At 40.7% G+C, this 21,177-nt stretch overlaps 1 protein-coding gene across 1 annotated transcript in view; it reads left to right on the forward strand.

Annotated features, from left to right (window-relative positions):
- MAP3K15 (mitogen-activated protein kinase kinase kinase 15) overlaps nt 1-21,177 on the forward strand; it is a 1,833,462-nt gene that overhangs the window by 1,360,288 nt on the left and 451,997 nt on the right. The window lies entirely within an intron of this gene.

A 21,177-nucleotide genomic window follows, 5' to 3' on the forward strand; every position in this document is an offset into this window, starting at 1 on the left:
TTAGTGCTTGTGTTGTTAGAACAAACAGTACCTGTGCTTGAACCTATGGAAGTCGTCTTCTTAGGTTGAGCCCATACTGCAGCTCCTTGGCGCTCAGTTCTCACCTCAGCCCCTTCAGATTCAGCACAAAAAATATTTGGAGTTAATAAAGGATTAAAGTTAGTCGCTGAACCATTAGAAAAGTCGCCGGCGTCATCCTCGTCGCCCATAAGCTCCCTTTTCCATTTACTTCTGGTGTTAAGCTGCTGTGCACCTTCGTAAGCATGTTCCTCTCCACCAAACTTGGCTTGACTAACTAACATCTTGTGGCAAAGGGGCGTTAGTAAGTCTATGAGCTCGGTCAACTGCCAAATCAGTTTCCTTGATTGGCCAAGCTCTTCCAGCCCTTCCGAACTCATTACTCTCCGCTCTCCTTCACAAAAAAGTTTTTCTTTGACCCAGAACGATAAACGAACTACGAAAAACACTGGATGCACTCAAATAATACCAATAACCACAAGTAGAGTGCAGTAAGCCAAAGAAAACTGAAAAATCCGTATATTCCTTTTTAGAAATGTTTTCAATGAATATACTAAACTCCCTCTTCTCCCCCCCTCCTGTAAAAATTTCCCCTGTTATTATGAGGCCTATATTCCTCATCTGTTTCCCTTACTAATGGAGGGAAATCTTGGTCATATTGATAGTCATTCATAAATTCAGTATGACTATAAGTGGGTTTGTTCCATTTCCTGTTGTTAAAAAAATTGTTAGTGTCCTTTTTAGAAAAAGTGGGTTCAGGGTAATTAGTCCCATTTTCATACTCTGTAATATCCCTATGTAATTTACCTAGTTTCCGTTGCATGACTTGTTTACATTTGTCATCAATGTCATGCCTAATTTTATCATGCTACAGATAGATATAGGAACATTTGGTCAGTTCAGCACAAGCACTTTATTTCAACATTGTTATAGTTTTTAATATAATATTTATTAAATTCAACATTATACATGTTTGTGTATTTAATTATGGATAGGTTTTTATCATTTTTTGATTATTTCAGTCATTTTCAAGGTGATGAATATGTGTATTACATTTTACTTTATTTTAATATTAATGAGGCTGTTTTTCTAATTTGCTCAATTCAAATGTCTAAAGCAATATTCATTGGTCAGTGGGTTAGTCAAACTAGTATATATAGATTAATTTAATGGTTGTTTAATGTCTGATGAAGTCCAATTGGTTTGGATGAAAACGCTTGGAAACTGAGTTGTTGGAATTGCGTTTATGTGATGGTCTGTGGAGTTTGGTATATTCATTAAAAACATTTCTAAAAAGGAATATACGGATTTTTCAGTTTTCTTTGGCTTACTGCACTCTACTTGTGGTTATTGGTATTATTTGAGTGCATCCAGTGTTTTTCGTAGTAAGTATAAACCTTGATGTTTCATCACTCAAATTCCCCATCGCCCACCTAGGCTTCAACATTTGTGTCATTCCAATTTCATTCTCATTTTTCAAAATGGGCATATACCTACTCCTTCTCTTCCTATATATTTCTTTTTTAATTTTCTTCAACATTTCTATCGGGTACCCCCTTTCCAGAAACATACCTATAAGTGTATGTATTTCTGACCTGAAGGTTTCCTCTTCACTAATAAGTCTCGAACGTCGAATCATTTGACCTTTGACTAATCCTTTCCTTTGTAAGTTATATGTAAGAATATTGTGAAAATTTTCTATGTAATGTTTATTTTTATATATATATATAAGTATTTTTTTTAAAAAACATAGTACACATCTTATTATATATGATTATCATTTTTATCAAGCTAACTAAATATTTTGTATAAAGTTTTCGGTACAATGATGGGTTTAGTATGTTATAATTAATTCAATTTTATTGGTTTATACAATTTTTAATAATTGATTAATTGATTAATTTTTGGGTGTATATAAGGAGAGCTGGGTGTGTTTTGCAAATTGACTCTGATGAAGCCAGTTGACCTGGAGAAAGCGCTCAGTCTATGTGAACAACTTTGGATTAAACTGTGATTTACTACATTCCTGGTCGATGCCTTATTGTTAGTGTTTGCTAACTTGTGGTTGATGGTCGTTTTTCTTTTGCTTCATTCTTATTATTTCCCACTGCATGTGCACAGAATAATACTGACACTTTTGACATTAACAAAATTTGTGTACTTAGAAGGAAAAACTTAATATATTGGCATCAGTTGGATTCTGGAAAAGTTCTTAAAATGAAACAAGTTTTGAATTACTATAATATAGATAATGAATTGTGATTGATAGTACAAGAATTAAGACAATATATTATAAAAAAGAGAGCCAGTATATATTCATCAACTAGACAATTTATTCCTAAACTTATAGAATTTTTGATTGTTATAGGTAATCAAACAGCTCAAGGAAAAGGTTATCTATCTGAAATATACAAATAAGTCAAAAGCCTGAAAATATATTATAAAGAAAGTTATTGGGATTATTATAAAACCTTAAACAAAGACCATTTCCAGACAAAAACGCCAGCCTTGCATAAAACACAGCTTTATTTAGTGCTTTTGTCAGCGTATATCAAAGACTTCTTCAGAATACCTATTATAATACCATTAATAATCAAATCTCTGAGGACAATAAAAAACTAATACTGATTTCCTCAAGGCAATTTTTTCTTTCATTACAATGGAAAGTATTCTCTTTGAAATTTATTCATAGAATATATATTACACCTTGTGACACCCACCACTGTTGCCAGTATGTGATGGGCACCACTATGTGTCCTCCTCATGCTGGGACAGTAATTAAGGTGCCTGAATCCTCACCAGTGACACTGGAGAGGGATGTGGACTTAAAATACAAATGGATACACTCAGTATTTCCACATGCAGACCTCTCTACATCAAGTATAGTTTCCCTTAAGAGCACACAGGGAACACACTCAGTCGGGGTCTGGATGTCTCTGTATCTGTCTCTGTCTCTCTCCATATCCCCAATAAGACTCCCCACTGGTAAAGTTGTAGATTTAGGTCTTCAGCCAAGTGCCCAAGTCAAGTCGTCTAGCACCCTCTCTGTAAACCCAGTGCTTCATGAACCTGCCCCAAGTAAATTAACACACTCTTTTTAAGATTTAATCTTCACATAGACCCACACACCTGGGAAGGGCTGACATAGGTTTACTAGCTATACCCCCTTCTGCCCAGACTATAAAGTAGTTACCACTGCCACCAGACACTCCACAATCAGCTACTTATAATGCCCTTAACAAAGGGTGTCCAATTATACTATACAGTATTAATACTAGTGCAAATGGTAATAGTTCACCAAGGTGGCTAGGCCTTCTGGAGTGGCCCACACAGTATCACCAAATAAATATAAGTACTGTCAAAGCTTAAGTACTCTTTACAAGATCAGCCACAGTAGAAGTTTTAAATGTATTTAATAATAAATAATAAAAGAACATGAAAATATTGAATGTATATTTACAATAAACCACAGAGTTCAAATCACAGAAAATATTGAAAACAACATTGATGGACAGACTCATACAAGTAAAGAAAAACAATCTCTAAACTAAGCTGCACTATATTCCTTACTGAATCTAGAATAATTTACTGTTCTCTAATAACTTACATGAGCAGTCTTTCTAGTCAGGCTCAAAAACAGAATACTATATACTTTAAGATTGCTCCCTGTAAAATATAATATCCAAGATGACTTGTAGAATTATCTCATCTGGTCACCTGACTCTAGATTCACACAATATCTCCTTTTGGTGTTTGAAACAGGAATTGAACATAGACGGCTGCAATACCCATCCAGATGTTTAGCTCAGTGAAAAGAGGGGAGGCCTTCAGGCACTGCCATAATGAACAAAGGCATTGTCCCAGACCCAGTGTCTCCGGTCCTACTCAGCACTATAGGCTGCCTTTTAATAATTTAACAGCTCATTTTCATTTCCCTTATTTTCTTAAAATAAGCCAGCTGGTTAACCATTGCTGTGCCAGTGTCCTCTATAAAAGCATATACATTTAATTGAGATATAATACATGTACTTTTCTCTTTATTTCAGCAAGGTGCACTGTTGATATATTCTAACACAATTAACACAAGCAGAGCTCATAAGTACATTTTCAGCACAAGCATCTGTACAGATCAGTTTGATATACTAATGACATACAATTATTTACAAAATTCCAGCTAGCTGTGCTGGCACAAGTCATACTTTCACTTTCTTACTTCTCCCTGGCATGGCTTGCAGTACCTCCTATCATCATTTCTCTCCCTTTGAAGACTAAGGCTAGTTTTCCAAGTGACCCTTGAGAAATGTGACTTTAGAAAAATAAGCCCATCTGGGAATATGTTACCTCATTACCTGTCTTGCATTGGCATTGCTGACCCCACTACGGTTTTGTACTGTCATGTTATATGTCTGCTGTCCTAAGCTCCGCCTTATTAACTTGGCATTTTGCTGGCCAGCTCTATGTAGCCATGTAAGGGGATTGTAGTCTGTAACTAAAGTGAATTTCCTTCCATACAGATAAGGCTGAAGTTTCTGCAGTTCCCATAGTATGGCTATACATTCCTTTTCTACAGCTGCATAGCATTCCTCTCTGGATTGGAGTGTACAGCTGAGATATACCACTGGGTGGTCTTCTACCTCTGAGTAAACATAGCAAAATGTGGACCCCACCCCATGGTTTGAAGCTTCTAACCTGCACAGCAAATTATTTGCTGTAATCTGGACTGAGTAACACAAGGAGTCCTCCCAAAGCTCCTTTAACCTTCTGGAATGCCTGCTGGAGTCCACACTATCTTATTTGGCCTGTTTTTCCTTGTCAGGTCTATGAGGGGAGCAGCTATGTTACTATAATTGGGGAGAAACGTTCTATAGTATCCCACTGTCCCTAAAATACCCTCACCTGTTTTTAGTAGCAGGGGCAGGCCATGCCTGAATGGCTTCCACTTTGTCATGTTCTGGCCTGATCTTACCACTCCCCATTCTATGTCTCAGGTAGGAGACCTCTGCAATACCCACCTGGCACTTACTGGGCTTAAGGGTCAACTCTGCAGTCTGCCCAGGACCTTCCTGACATGCTGAATGGCTGTAGATGACAATATCATCCAGGTAAGCAAGGGCAAAATCTCCTGCTCCTGCTAGGATACAATCTACCAGCATTTGGAAAGTCACTGGGGCATTTTTCATCCCAAAGGGCATCTTCATGAACTCATACAAGGCAAAAAGAGTCACAAAGGCTGACCTCTGTCTATCGTAGGAGTCAAGGGCACCTACTAGTAGCCCTTGGTAAGATCTATAGTGGTCAGATACTTACCCCCACCCAGCTGCTCTAAGGCTTCATCTGTCCTAAGCATGGGGTAAGCATCTGACTCTGTGTGACTATTTAGTTTCCTGTAGTCCACACAGAACCTGGTGCAGCCATCCTTCTTTTGTACCAGCACCACTGAGAAGGCCCAGGGACTGCTAGACTCCTGGATTAGTCCCATTTCCAACATCTCTTATATTTCCTCCCTCAGAGTGTATCTGACTCAGGCACCCTGTAAGAGGCCTGCTTTATAGGTCTTTGGGGAAAACCGGGGGGACATGTCCCCAAACCCCTGTAACACTGCTTGGATTTCTCAAACCTGGGTAGGAGACACCCGCTGGGACATCACTACCCTTTCCACTGAGGTGTCAGTCCAAGTCTCACTGAAGAGATCAGTCACAAGATCCCCCTCAGACTCCTCCTGCCATCCACTGCAAATACTCAGCACACCCTGTCATAGTAAGACTTCATCATATTAACATGGTACAGTTTGTGCCCCTGCCTCCTGCCTAGCAGTTTTACCATGTAGTTAACATCACTGAGCTTCCTTGCTACTTTGAAGGGTCCCTCCCAAGCTGCTTGCAGTTTATTGTGTCTGACAAGAATAAGAACCATCACCTGCTGCTCCACATCATACTCCCTGGCTCAAGCATTCCTGTCATACTTTTTCTGCTGTTGGGCTCCTGCCAGGTTCTCATGGGCCAAGTTCATGAGCTCCCTAAGGCTTGTCCTGAGGTTTAGGACATATGCCACAACAGACTCCTTGTGGGGTTCACACACACTTTCCCACTCATCATGAATCAAACCTAGAGGTCCCCTCACCCTATGTCCATACAGCAACCCAAAGAGTGAAAGACCTGTAGATTCCTTGGACATCTCTCTGTATGCAAACAATAGATGGGGTAATATTTGTCCCATTCCCTCTTAAACTGCTCTGCAAGTACCTGTAGCATGGTCTTAGCTTAGTTTAACCTCTCCACAAGACCATTAGTCTGAGAGTGGTAGGGAGTGGTCTTTAGGTGCTTCACACCCACAGCACTCCCACAGACAAGCCATCAGGTCTCATATAAAATTGACACCTCTGTCAGTCAGTAGTTCTCTTGGGAAACTTACCCAGCTGAGAAACTCTAGCAAAGCATTATTCATCTTCTCTGCCTTGATAGAGGACAGAGCCACCACCTCAGGGTATCTAGTAACATAATCTACTACCACTAGGGTATACTTCTTCCCTGTGGAACTTGGGGTACTCAGAGGCCTCACAATATCCATAGCTACCCTCTGAAATGGCTCCTCAGTCACAGGTAATGACATCAGAGGAGCTTTGACATTGTCTCCTGCCTTGCTTACTTTTTGGCACTGCTCACAGTACCCTGTTACATTCCTGTAAATCCCAGGCCAGCAAACATTCTGCATAATACATCTCTTGGTATGCTTTATTCCCATATGACCTGCAAAGGGAATGTCATGGGCTCTGGCTAGAAGTGCCAGACGATAGGTTGTGGGCACTACCAACTGCTGTATTACCTCACCTTATAGCCTCCCTCAAGGGCCCACTTCCTGTATAGTAACCCTTTGTTCCAGTATACAGACTCCCCTTTTCCTTAAGAATCAGGTGCCTTCAGAGCTACCTCCCTCAAGTTTTGTAATGTAGGGTCTGAGACCTAAGCTTGTCTCAACTCTCTCTTTGTAACACTTCCCAGCTCCCCCTCCACAGGAAATCTAGTATCCTCTGACAGCAGTGCCTCACTGTCAGCCTGGGTACTTCTTCTGATCTCTTCCCTTGCTGTCACTCTCTCCAAGGGAACATCAGCACCCACCAGCAGCTGTGGCTCACCTTCACTCTCACTGCTACGGGGTAGCTCCCTTACTGAAGTAGCCACATCACCAGTCCTGGCTTCAGGTGTGCAGTCTGTCTGGTTCCCCCCCAGGCTGCCAGACCCACATGCCTGTCTCCAAACCTGGCTGCATGTCACTGCATGCACACAAGGTACTTCATTATCAGAATCATTCCCTAGCAATACATCTGCAGGGATATCCTCAGGCACACCTACTTGCTTGCTTCCTTTTCCACCCTCCCAGTCAAGGTGAACCCTGGCCAAAGGCATTTGGAATGGGATCCCTGCTAAAGCTCTGAATGGAGTGGACTGCCCAAACAAGTACTGCTCCTCTTTAACCACTAAAGACTTCACAATGGTTATATCAGAGGCTGTGTCTCTCTCTTGGCGGTGGCCTGTTTCCATCTACCATGATCGGATATAAACTCTGCTGGTAGTTTAGTACCCCTCTTGTCTCCAGAAAACTTACCACCTCATTCTGTTATTCCCACTTGCTGTTCTGTTTTGTTCCCTACCTTGCCTCCATGAACATCTATATGCTTCATGGTCCCACTGGTTACATTTAAAACATTTAACCCTTGATCCTGGCCATGTACTTGAACTAGTGACTTTCCCTGTTACTAGCAGACTCTGTTGGGATGTTTTAGGCTGCCTATTATGGGTTCCCTTATATCCATGTGCAGCACTGGGTATCCATTTCCTGTGCCGTGATGCCCTGCTCGATAGGTATAGGTCTCCCTTTTTCCCCAACTCATCTGCAAAGTTACATTCCTTGTCTGCCAACCAGATTCTCATGTCCTCAGACAAAGTGCTAAGGGCCTGTTCTCTCACCAAAAGGTCTGCCAGCCCTTGAAAAGTAGTGACTTGACACCCACTCACACTCCTATGAAAATAAGTGCTTAGTTCAGCAATATAATCACATACATTTTCATCTGCATTGCATCTTTGCTCACGAAAATTTTTTTCTGTAAGTCTCAGGTGTTAACTTAAAAGATTGTAATAAACAGTACTTAACTTTCTCATAATCTAAACAATCAGTGTCGGACAACTTAGAAACTACAGTTACAGCTTTACCATGGAGTAAGGGGGTGAGGAACTGTACCCAGAACCCTCGGTCAGTTATATTCTTTCAAATAGATGAATAGAACTATCAAAATTATCACATTCTTGATACTGAGGAAGAAGTTTACTAACCTGTATTGCTTCTGGGGTATGGTTACTCCTGTGCCCATTACTGCCATGACCCTGGTGAAGAATCAGCATTTCCTTTTCATGTTGCCTCTGTCTATCACTTTCTTCAGCCTACAAATGCAGCATTCACTCTGCTGATTTTAACTGTTTGGTCTCCTGTTCAAGTCTCTTTAACTCCATATGGATTTTTAAGCCCTCTGAGGAAAAGTTGAACTGTTCTATTTCTGAGAGCTACAAATTCCCATCATCAAACTGGTTATCCTTCTGGTTGATGATATGCGCTGCAGCTGGGGTTAAGGCTGCAATCATTTCCCCTTTAGTCAGGTTGACATGCCCCAGTCCTTTGGCTTGGCACAATTCAACCATCTGGTTCATTGTCAGCTTGCCATAATCCTCTGCTGACATCCTTGGCTGATCTCCCTGACTAACTAAGCTAACAAAACATAAATAAATAAAACTATTGTGATATGAAACTCTGCAGGTCTACTTTGTGGCTGCTTGAGAGTAGACATACCTTATTTAGTGACCACTGCTTACAGACTACAGGAATTCAATATCCACACCACCACTCAACAGTATGTGAGCATGTGATGGTCCCACCACAGCTAACCAATATAAATGTGACACCACCATGCCAATATGTGATGGGCACCACTATGTGTCAACTCCATACTGGACCAGTAATCAAGGAGCATGAATCCTCACTATTGACACTGGAGAGGGATGTGCACTTGGAATACAAATGGATACACTCAGTCTTTCCAGATGCAGACCTGTCTGCATGAAATACACTTTCTCTTAAGAGCACACATGGAACACACTATAAGCCCAGGATCTGAATGTCTCTACATCTGTCTCCCTCCAGATCTCCAATAAAATTCCCCGCTGGTACAGCTGGTCCTCCAGCACCCTCTCTGAAAACCCAATATTTCATGTCCCAGCCCCAAGTAGCTGATACAGACCCTCTAAGATTTCATTTTTACACACACCCACACACCTGGGAAAGACTGGCATAGGTTTACTAGCTATGCCTCCTTTTGCCCAGACTACAAGGTAGTTATCACTGCCACCAGACACTCCACAATCAGCTACTCTAAGGCCCTTAACAAAGGGTGTCCAATTATACTGCTGACAGTACCTCCTATCATGTCGCACACCATAAAATGGAATTAATGTTTAATCAAGAAGTAGGATGTTGGAGATATAAATAAAAATTGAAAGCTAACTTGGCAACACATGTTTTATGAATGTAATCCCCTTGGAAAAAATTTAATTATTTTTGCAAAATGTTTTTAATGACAACTTTCAGTTGACCGAATCTTTGGCTTTGTTTAATGCCTAAGTGTGTTCCCAGATCTAAATATTCACTTCTATGGACTTTATTAGCTATTGCTCGTAAAACAATCTCTACAAATTGGAAAAGTGAGATTTCACCTACATTTAAAGAGTTCAAGAACATGGTCTTTAACATCTCTCAAATGGAAAGGGCTGCTATCAAGATAAGAACAGAAAGAATCATTTCATATTACAGCTCTTGGGTAAAAGTCACAGAGGTACTGGACAATACTGATTGTAATAATTCTGAAACTGAACTTTACCCTGAAGAAATATTTTGACACTCTTGTAAATAGTTTTTGTTTTGTTATATAGGTTTTCTTTCTCTTTGTGTGGTTGATAAATCAATATGTATGATATTAATTCTAAATTATGGTATGCTGTATGAACATTAAAAATCTTAATAAAGATTTTTAGAAAGAAAAAAAGAAACAATAGATGTCACTGTCATTCCTCACCTTCTGTGTAATCATATTGTTCAGTAATTTGGATGAATACAAATGAGACTATTGTGTTTATAGTGGGGATTTGGTGTTGAAAAGTAATACCTGCTAGCTACAGCTACAGATCAGGAACAGCATGAGTGGAGAGGGGCTGCATACATTGTGCTATAAGCCAACTATGCCAGTTTATGTTATAAAGCACAGGAAACTCTCAGAAATGCTACTGAGGACTGTTGTACTTAACAGTTCTGATAGTGCAGCTTAAGTCCTCTCAAGAGTATTACTTTATCATCTCTATCTAATATGGTGGCAAGTTTATTTATTAGGGGCCTAAAATTGGTATTGAATTATTGTGGTTAAGATATTGATGATACATCTGGGTTTGAAAAGAAAGTATTGCTGTATTTCAAGACACTAAAATCTTGGGTTTTATATTTAATTCTGTTGTTCCTCTTAGTCTTAGCTGTTAGATTGAGCCCATAGGATCTTTTGGCTTACTGAGCAGATTTGAATAGTAATTTCTGTACTGCATTTTGTCATGTTGTATTTTCTTTTTTTTTTCCTCAAATTTTTTTTTTTATTTTCAGTTAAAATAATATTTACATAATATTTTTAAATATCATTTTAAACAACTATATGCAGTATTTACAATAGCGTGTCTTTCAATTATATACACTGTATGTTATTAAATATAGAATTAAAAGAGCATATATCAGAGATACAATATTGATTATTGCAGAGTGTCCAACAAAAATATAACTTTCTTCCAAGGATTATTTACCATTGTTGTATTTTCTGATATGGGGTAGTGTTTAAAAGTATTGTAGATCCTTTGCCTTTTCTTGTTATAGAGTTTTTTTTTTATTTAAAATTCTACCAAAGTAGTTTCTTTGTTAATCTTCCTGCAGTTGTTTAGGACAGAATGCAGGGTACTGAAACATTTGGCTTTAGACATATCAGGTACATTGGGTGCCAGAACAGATGTTGTCAAAGGTATCCCTAATTTTAACATAGTTGCTATTACAAATATTGCTGAAATATTACTGAACATTGAGATGTTTGAGCAAGGTTTGTCTTTGTGGGTTTTAGAAAGACTGAAGCTGCTGTGTTCAAATTTAATAATAAATGAGAAAAAGTGAAGAGAAAACAGATGGTGTCATTACTGGTTAGACTATCATAGAGCATTATTGCTCCAGAGGGGTTTTTAACCTGTTGCTTAAGTGATTACTAGTAATAAAATATCTATGTCTGCATCTAATCATCTACAACTATGAGCAGTACAGAGATATCAAACTTCTGTCACACTGTACGAAACTGCTGGCGAGGGTAACTGATAAACAAATATGCAGAATAGCACTAAGCACTATGGGAGATAAGTGGTTTGGATCAGGATGCAGTGCAACTAAGCTGATGTTTGCAGTGAGATAGATAGCAGAGAAGAATCTTGAAACGAGGAAAGAGTCCAACTGGGCATTCTTTGACTCGAAGAAAGCATATGACAAGGTCCCAAGAACACTGACTTGGGTGGTCCTGTGATGGTTCAAAGTCCCAGAAACATTGGTAGAATTTGTGTTGGTTATGTTGAATTTGGCCCATAAAACACTTTCCTCTGGATTAAATATGTTTACTCAACTGCTGTTGCCATCTCATTGCACTTCTCACCATGATGAAGTAAATGCTACTGAGTAGCAACAAACCTACTCAAGTGCCCAGGTAAAGCAGCTAACTGTGGCTCACAGTTCTATAGTTAGTTGACAGCTTCTACCAAGATCAGTGCCAATAACTATCCCCTTTAGAATGAAAGCACTTGTAGGGACAGTCCTCTGTTTTTCTAAGTTTCCTGTCATACTGAACCCAGTGGACATATTTATACCACATAGCTTTTCCAGCATCAGTAAATGGCTCCATCTGAAGGCATGAATCCCTTCAGAGAACATAATTTTTGGGGTGACCTTGTCAGTTATGTACTATAACTACCCTGACTATTCATGCTCCTGTGTTATGTCGTCTTTTGTAGAGCACAAAGTCCATGACCGTTGTATCTCTTGAACCTACCTACATTACTTTTGGAGACGTTATGACTTACAGCTACTAGATTCTAAAACAACATACTGTCCCAGACATGTAACAGTATTAAGCCTTTATCTCTTAGGTGCTGCTATGTACCATTCTTCAGTCTGCTCTTTCATCATGGCGGTTTTGTCCTGATTATCAAACCTGGCATGTTCTGCACCAGAGACAATGCCTAATGTAAGACAGCTGTGACTTGTCTGCTATATGTAACTCTAGAAGAATACATCTATGTGTCCTGAATTCTCACTTTTCCCATGCACGCTTCTCCTTACTTACCAAGTCAGTCACATTTTCTCTCATGTCCTGTTACATGACATACGCCCCAGCACTTTGTTTGGCTTTGCTACACTGGTGGTCCATATTTGTGCTACTACCCCTCTTCATTTTCTCCTAACCGTCCATTTCTTTTAATCCCTGGGTTTTGTCATGCTTGTAGTCTTTTCTTCCAGATCTCAAATCCCAAAACACTACTTGTGCTTCCAGTTTTTATGGTTTTCCAAAGCAAACTGCAGCAAAACAACCTCTCTCGTACAACAGCTATGCGCATGTGAAACTTGATTGTCACATCCAGCTCCTTTCAGGATGTATTTGTACAAGCCACTGTCCAGTTCCACCAATCTGGATATGTACCTAAGCTCCTCTAGTCCACATTCCTTTAAATTCTGGTTCTAGGTGTCTGTAGTAGGTTACCTAAAATGATCTTCAGTTTTGGATTTCACATTATTATATTCCAACAAATTTTCTATTGTTAAGATTTACACTTTATGAAAACTATACATTTTTCTGTTAGATTGAAGGTGTATCTGCTTTTCTGGTTTGACACAACAGGGAACTAAGTGATGTATGTCTAATTTATTTAAACAGACACTGTATATGCATTCCCGCCAAAGTGAAGCAAAATTCATACCAGTAGAATTGCTGTTGACCAATGTAACAGTTTACATATCTTTTCCTGACAGAAATTTACCTTTTTAGACAAAGTCTTAATACATTCCCAGATGTGCTTTCTTCATTTAGCCAAGTTATGACTTACTACTATAAACTTATCTTCCAAAAAAGCATTCCTCTTCAGTGATAAAACTGTTAAAACTTATTGATGAAGGATTGCTTAAACAAATCTAATGTAACTTGTATTCCTGACAAAAAATTAAATTCTTGCCATCCTTTTCAAGCAGTCAGTAGTGTTTAGGGTTGCCACCTTTTCAGCGGGCCAAAGTGGGACATGGGTGCGTGGCCAATATGACACTGGCCACACCCTCTACCATGACATCACCACAGGAGCGGTGAAGGAGATGTTGTTATGGGTACGACGGATGGCTGCTGGAGTGGCTAGCTAGCTGGCTGCTGGAGTGGCTGGTTGGCTGACTGCTGAAGTGGCTAGCTGGCTGGCTGCTGGAGTGGCTAGCTGACTGGCTGACCGGTTGCTAGAGTGGCTAGCTGGATGGATGGATGGATGGCTGGATGAATGGATGGATGGATGGATGGATGGATGGATGGATGGATGGATGGATGGCTGCATGGATGGATGGATGGTTGGCTGGATGGCTGCATGGATGGATGGATGGTTGGCTGGTTGAATGAATGGATGGCTGGCTGGTTGAATGAATGGATGTCTGGCTGGCTGGAAGAATGGCTGGCTGGCTGCATGAAGGGATGCATGGCTGACTGGCTGGCTGCATGAATGGATGGCTGGTTGACTGGTTGGATGAATGGCTGGCTGAATGGATGGGTGGCTGACTGGTTGGCTGCATGAATGGTTGGCTGCTTGAATGAATAGATGGTTGGCAGGTTGAATGAATAGATGGATGGCTGGCTGGATGAATAGATGGATGGCTGGCTGGATGAATAGATGGATGGCTGGCTGGCTGGTTGGAAGAATGGATGGATGGCTGTAAGAATGGCTGACTGACTGGCTCATAAGAAAAAAAAATCTCGTCTTTTTTTTTTTTTTAGCGGCTGTAGACGCGCTTAACACAAAGCACTCCTACAGCCGCGATCTTTGCAGGGCTCCCCACCCCTTTCATGAATTGCGGCCAATTGCTGCACGAATTACAACACCCGGACCTAACGGGCAACAGCTTTGCCTGCAGGTCCGGGTTGGTGATGTAACTGAATTGCCGTGGAAAAGCTGGAAGTAATTGCGGCTTTTCCACGGCAATTCAGTGCGATTGAAAAGCGGGACTTTTCAAGTCCCACTACTTTCCATAACAGGCAACGGGATTAGGCAGCTCAACCCATTTGTGTCCCGCTGACAACGGGACGGGTGGCAACCTTAGTAGTGTTTACCTCCTAAATGGTATGCGATCTACTCGTTTTCTTACTAGGGGCTGCAGTACCTTACATTTGATTTTTGTCAGTCAGTCTGGGTCGGTCATAAGCATTTAAGCTTTAACACAACTTGGGGACTCTGATCATGCAGTGATTGATATTGTTTTACCTGACATTAAGGCTGGTCATTTCAGTATAATTAAGCATGATTCTGGGAACATGAACTTTGAGAAACTAAACAATAGGATGAATTCAGTAGACTGGATAGAGGTATGTGCTAGAAGAAGTCTTCGCCTGGTGGGATACTTTAGTATTTCATTCTAACTCTACCTTATAGGGGAAGATAACCCAGAAATGTTTAAATAATGTAATGGTTGCCTCCTCAACATGGTATAACAATAGGCTTTCAAAATTAGTGAACATGAAAAGTTCACATATAATATATGTAGCAAGCTTAGGATCTTTTCCAGTGAAAGGAATTAAAATTTGGCATCCAGGAAGTAAAAGATTAGAAAATGTAGGGCTAATTGCAATTATGAAGAACATTTATCAGCTAAGAATGAGAATAAGAAGCTGTTTTTTTTAATATGTTAACTCTGAGTAAAATCTTCTTGAATGTTGGACCTACATATTCTGACGACACTTTGGTCATAGGTTGGTACTAGGCTATCAGCCCTAGGGCCTATACAAGCCTAGCCATAACAATTCCCTGGCTATTTCTTCCCACACTATTTACTTCCCTGGACCCATGTCTAGCAGGGTGACTGACGTGATCCCTGGGGTGAATTTCCTTTCTCCTATCCAATCGTCAAGGTTCCTTTTGAAGAGGGCCAAAGAGGCACAATGCTTGACATGTATGGGCAATCTATTCCAGAGTCTGAGGAGTCTCTAGGTCAGGAACCTATCCTTCCAGCATGTTTTGTTTATTGTGATGACAAGGTTTAGATCCCTGGAGCATGTGGCTCTGAGGGATTGGGATTTCTTTAAGTGTAGCATGTCCAACAGCTCTGGGTTTGACATGGCCTTGTATGTTAAGCAGAGACCGCCTCTGAGTAGATGATATGCGACAGAGTATAGCTGGAGTTTTTTAAGGTGGTCAGCATAGGGCATCTGCTTTAGGCCTGTGATTCTTTTAGTGAGGTATTTCTGCGGCCTTTCCAGTTGTTGCAGATGTCTTGAGAGGTACATACCAAATGGGACGTTGTATTTTATAATGGGTCTAATGAGGGATTAGTACAGTGGGACAATGACCTCCTTTTTTCTGGATGAAAAGCCCTTAGTGATGAGGTGTGCCACATAGAAGGATTTCCTGACTGTTGTGGTGATGTGGTTATCGAAGGTGAGACCACTGTCCACCTGTGTCCCTAAGTCTCTTATTAGACTTTCAGTGTTTAGTGTACTGCCACCTATATGGTAATTCATGGATACATGTTTTTTCCCAAAGGGGATAACTATACATTTCTTGGCATTGAGCTTGAGCCCATGGCTCTGGCACCAAGCATCTGTTTCTGTAAGGACCTTTTGTAGAGTATCCACATCATTTGGGGATTCAATAATGGCTCCCAGTTTGCAGTCATCTGCAAACTTTGTTAGCCAGAGTCCCTTAGTGTCGGTCTGTACTTCAGAGAACTAGATGCCAAACAAGAGTGGTCCCAGGACTGAATCCTGAGATACTCCACTTGTCACTTGTCTGGAGCTGGATTTGGAGTTGGCTACTTTTACAGTGTGGGTTCTATCAGTAAGCCAGTTAGCAACCCATTGGATGATGTAGGTATTAATGCCCAGCATAGTAAGTTTATCTATGATTCCAGAGTGGGGGATGGTGTCAAAGGCCATGGCAAGCTCTAGATAGGCTGTGTGGACCACCTTACCCTTGTCCATGGCTCTGGAGACTGATTCGAAGAAGTCAATCAGGTTCAGGAGACTAGATTGGCCCTTCACAAACCCAAACTGGGTGGGGTCCAGTGTTTGAAGGTTGCCAATGTCTTTGTTTATAAGTTCCATGATAATACGCTCCATGGCCTTGCAGATCAGGCTTGTCAGACTGATGGGACAGTAGTTTCCGGGATCCAAGGTGGATCCCCCCTTGTGGAGTAGTATAACTGTAGCTCTGCACCACTCGGTGGGCACGAAACCTGAGGTGAGGCTATGATTAAACATGACACTTAGGTGAGGTGCCAGTTCATATTGTAGTTCATGTAGTACACAGCCTGGGATGTCATCTGGTCCCATGGATGCTGTATTCTTAGCTTTGGAGAGTGCATTTTTTACCTGTGTGGCCATTATTACCAGAATTTGGCAATCTTCCGGTAGAGAGATGGGCCCTTTAAGGGGTGAGAGGGGGGTAAAGTTGGCACTGAATCGATCTGCCAGGATATTGGCAATATCCTTGGGATCAGTATATTTAATGCCATTCTGTTTTAGCTCAGAGCAGATCTGAGCATTGCCATTTAGATTCTTGACATAGTTATAGAATGCCTTGTGGTTGTCTTTGGCATCTTTGGCAATTTTATTTTCGTAGCTAGCTTTGGAGGATTTTATGAGGGATCTCAGTTTCTTAACTGAGGCTGGTAAGGGAGTTTTTTGCATCCTGGGATTTTCCTCTTTTCGGTAGCAGTTTCTTCCTTTTGTTGTAAAGTTTGTTTATGGCAGGGGGCCACCAGATTGGCTTTCTTTTTTTGGATGAGAGCATCCTGGTTCTGTTTGGGATAGCATGATTTATGCATGAGTGGATGTGCTCAGACAGTGCCTTAGTGTAGGATTCAGCAGTTGAACTTTCAGTTCCCGTCTGCATGGGTGTCATGACGTTTGTCACTTCTGACTTGAGTAGCATGAAGTTGGCTTTGGAGAAGTTTTTTATGGAGGTTTCTTTACTGGGGGGTGGCGGTGGGATGTGGATGTTAAGGGTGATTAGCTTATGGTCAGACCTGACTAACAAGGCGGTGACCATAGGTGTGGAGCATCGATTTCCCATGTTGGTAATGACCAGATCTAGGATATTGGAGCCCCTGGTGGGACTATGGATTAGTTGATCCAGGGCGTTGGAATTTATGAATTCCAAGAACCGTTGGGCAAAGGTGCTGGTACATGAGTAGTTTTCCCAGTTAATGGCAGGGTAGTTAAAATCACCCAGTATTAGGGTGTTTGGTTCTATCTTAATATTTTCCAATATGTTTAGAAAGGTGTAGTGAGAATCTTGGGGTATGGTGGGGGATCTGTAGCAAGCTACAATTTGGATTGCAGTCTTACCTATTGTTAGTTGCAGCTGGAGAATTTCAGATGCATTGTGTTGGGCAACTAGCCTGGTGGTGTGAATATCCTTGGTGAATATTGGCACTCCTCCACCTTTAGTGTTTCGGTCCTGGTTTGGTGGCCGAAAAGTGTGGTAAGAGCTGTAGCCTGGTATTGCAGAGGTGCACTCTGGAGCCTTGAACCAGGTCTCAGTTACTGCACAGATATCATTGTTCTCCATTTTTAGGAGTGCCTCGAGAGAGTGCATTTTGAGGTTTAGACTTCTAGAATTGAGTAGCATTACCCTCAGATTTTGCATGCTTGTACCTGTTATGGTGGTGGTTTTGTCCTTTGAACTTTGTCTAAAAAAGGCACTATAGGGGTGGCAAGAGCCTTAGCCAGTAACCTGAATCCCAGGGGCGACAGGTGCAGACCATCTTTGGCAAAGCCTCGTGGTCTGTCAATCATGTCATCCCAGGCAGACAGATACTGGATCCCCTTTGAATGACACCAGAAGCTTAGACAATTGTTGAAGTCAATCATTTTGTCCTTATATTGTGGTATCATTCTGGGTGAAGGCAGGATGCTACTCAGAGCTAGGGTCATACCTGCCTGGGCCACATGATCCGAGAGCTCTTCCATGTAGTCCAGGGAGGTATGTCTCAAATCATTCACTCCAACATTGACAATGACAGTCATAGTTGTACTTGTTGTGGAGTGACTTGAGTGCATGCGTTATGTGGTGGATCCTGGCACCCAACAGGCCGCTGACTGTAATTTTCTCCTTGTTCAACCTGGTGAGTGAGTCATCAGTGTGCCAGACTATAGAGTCACCTATGACTAAAGTGTTAGGTATGTTGTCTTGCCTTAGGGGCTGTTGCTGGGTGGCACACTGGTGTTGTGAACTATGTGACACTTTGGTTGTGATTGGTGTTTGTTTGCGTTTCAGCTTCAGAGGTCCTTGCTGCTTGGGCAGGTTACAGTTAAGGGCCTCTGCATATGTGGATTTAGGTTTGCTATATGTGGGTGTTGGTGTGTGGGTTTAGAAGGGCTATGTGTTTCTTGAGGTGTAGTGTGGGTGTTAACCTTCTCCTCTTGACTGCCTAGCATAATCTTGGGTGGAGAGAGCTTTGCTTCCATTTTGGCTATGTAAATGCATCTCTCACAGGTTGTAGTGTTGGGTGGTAGGAGGAGAGGGTTGTCTGTGTACATGAGGCAATTGCTGCATTGCCCCAGTATGCCCAGATTCACCAGGTGGACAGGAGAAATCACCGGAAGCTGACCCTTGGACATGCCTGGTTTGGTGCTTTTTTTTTTTTGTAAAGTACAGGAGCTGTTTTTCCTTACCTTAGCAAGGTACTTTGCAATTATAGGCTGTTTAGTGCCTACTATTAATTTCTCCTTATTAACAAGGAGAGTTGAGTGCTTGTATCAGTTTAAGGCTTCCTAGTGCTTTCCAGCAGGTATTAGAGCAAGTGCTAGTCACATGGATGCTTAAAGGTAAGATGAAAAAAGAAATGCACACTGCAGTGTGCACTAGAGAAGTTAGATGTGAAAGTAGGTAACTTAAGTTTTACCTGTTTAAAAAGTTAAGGTTTAGTGGAGAGTTACTATTTTTAAAACAGCAAGATGGATTGACAGGGGTGGTCACTTTTGTATTCTGGTACTATGAAATACAGTAGGATGGCCAATAATTTTAAATAGTTGAAGGGGAGGGATTTCAAAAATGATGATTTTGTGATTACTCATACAAGCCATTAAACGTAGAGAGGAAATGAGATATATGGTCAGATTAACATAAGAGGCAGGCAACTAGAAAGACAGTGGTATTTAACAAGACAACTGTAACTGGGTGGGAGGGCAGGAAAAAATGTTCTGCCTGACTCAGAAGAGGCAGAGCTGTGGTCTTTTTTGAAGTTTTAATATGCTGTTAAAGCAGAATGCAAGTAAAACACAAGGTAAAGAAAACAAACCACAGTATTCAAAAATATAGAAAGGTAATAAAGTAATACAAAAAATAAAAGCAAACTAACCTTTCCTTCACAGCAAAGTGTAGCAGAGTCTGGATGAGCCTTTCTGGTAAAGCTCTGAAATGTTTTATTTTACCTCTTAAATAGAAGGTTTAGTTCCTAGCTCCACCCCCTCAGTTAACAAATGATTAACCTTAAGTGACCTCTTTTATCTTATGAATGTTCTAATTTCTGCCTGACTCAGAAGAGACAGAGCTGTGGTCTTTTTTGAAGTTTTAATATGCTGTTAAAGCAGAATGCAAGTAAAACACAAGGTAAAGAAAACAAACCACAGTATTCAAAATATAGAAAGGCAATAAAGTAATACAAAAAACAAAAGCAAACTAACCTCTCCTTCACAGCAAAGTGTAGCATCACTGTTTGAGTTACAATGTCAACCCATATCATTTCATCTGAGTTTGAAAGGAGATCTCTAATGAAAAATCAAGAAAGAAAGGTGTATGGGACCCGATACTTTTTCCAACCAATTCATCCATTTTTTAAGCCAAACTTAGTCATACATAAAAAGAAAGGAATGTAGATTGGAATCTTGTGCATGTTGTGCCTATACACAAGGAAAGTAGTTTAGAGTTGGTTCAAAATTATCGCTCTGTTACTCTAACTTCCATTCTTTGAAAAATGTTTTGAGAGATAGTTAACATCACTATTCATGGAAGAAAACAACAGTTGCATTGCAGATGATCTGTACTGATATGAGTTTACTGTTGGCAGGTCTACTTTGGCCTGTCTTGCTTTTATGACCCGATCAGTGCAGCTTTGAAAAGAGCCATGAGTGGTCTGTTTGGACCTTGTCAGGGCCTTTCATAGTGGACATTATGATAAGCTCTTCCAGGATCTGTTAACAAGGAAGATAAATCCCTATATAATTAAATGGATCTAGCAATGTTAGCAATGTTTCTTCAGTAAAAAAACGAGGGTGATCATTCTGGGACAAACATCAAGATGGCCACCAGTAACATCAGGTGCCTTGCAGGGCTCTGCTTTGTGGCCCTATTTCATTTTGTTTGTTCTTTCCTCCCTATGAATTACTGGTCCATACTGGGTGTCTAAATATGCAGAAGATATTAAGACTGGGTCCGTCACTTCATCCAGTGTTGAGCTGATGTGTTTAAATGTATATCTTGAAATCTTAGCGATGTGGCATACTGAGCTGGAGTTATCTTTAAACACTGAAAAGTGCAGATTGTTTTTTTTGGAACTGTAACTGTTATGACTAACAATACAATAAACAGTGCTACTGCTGAAGCCAATAAAGTATTCAGAAATTTGGGAATCCTTATTAACAACTTACTGATTTTTGAAAAGGCATTTCAAATTCACATAGAACTCTCATAGTGAAGGGCCTGTTGTTTTGAAAAAACTGCATCAACAACATCAGATGTTTTGATTGCAATATACATGACATATATTCAACCCAGTTTGAAATATAATGTTCCTTTCTGTGCCATCTCTAGG

The sequence above is a fragment of the Protopterus annectens genome, chromosome 5.part0 (assembly GCF_019279795.1).
Source record: "Protopterus annectens isolate FY-2018-M chromosome 5.part0, PAN1.0, whole genome shotgun sequence".
In the NCBI taxonomy this organism is placed as follows: domain Eukaryota; kingdom Metazoa; phylum Chordata; order Ceratodontiformes; family Protopteridae; genus Protopterus; species Protopterus annectens.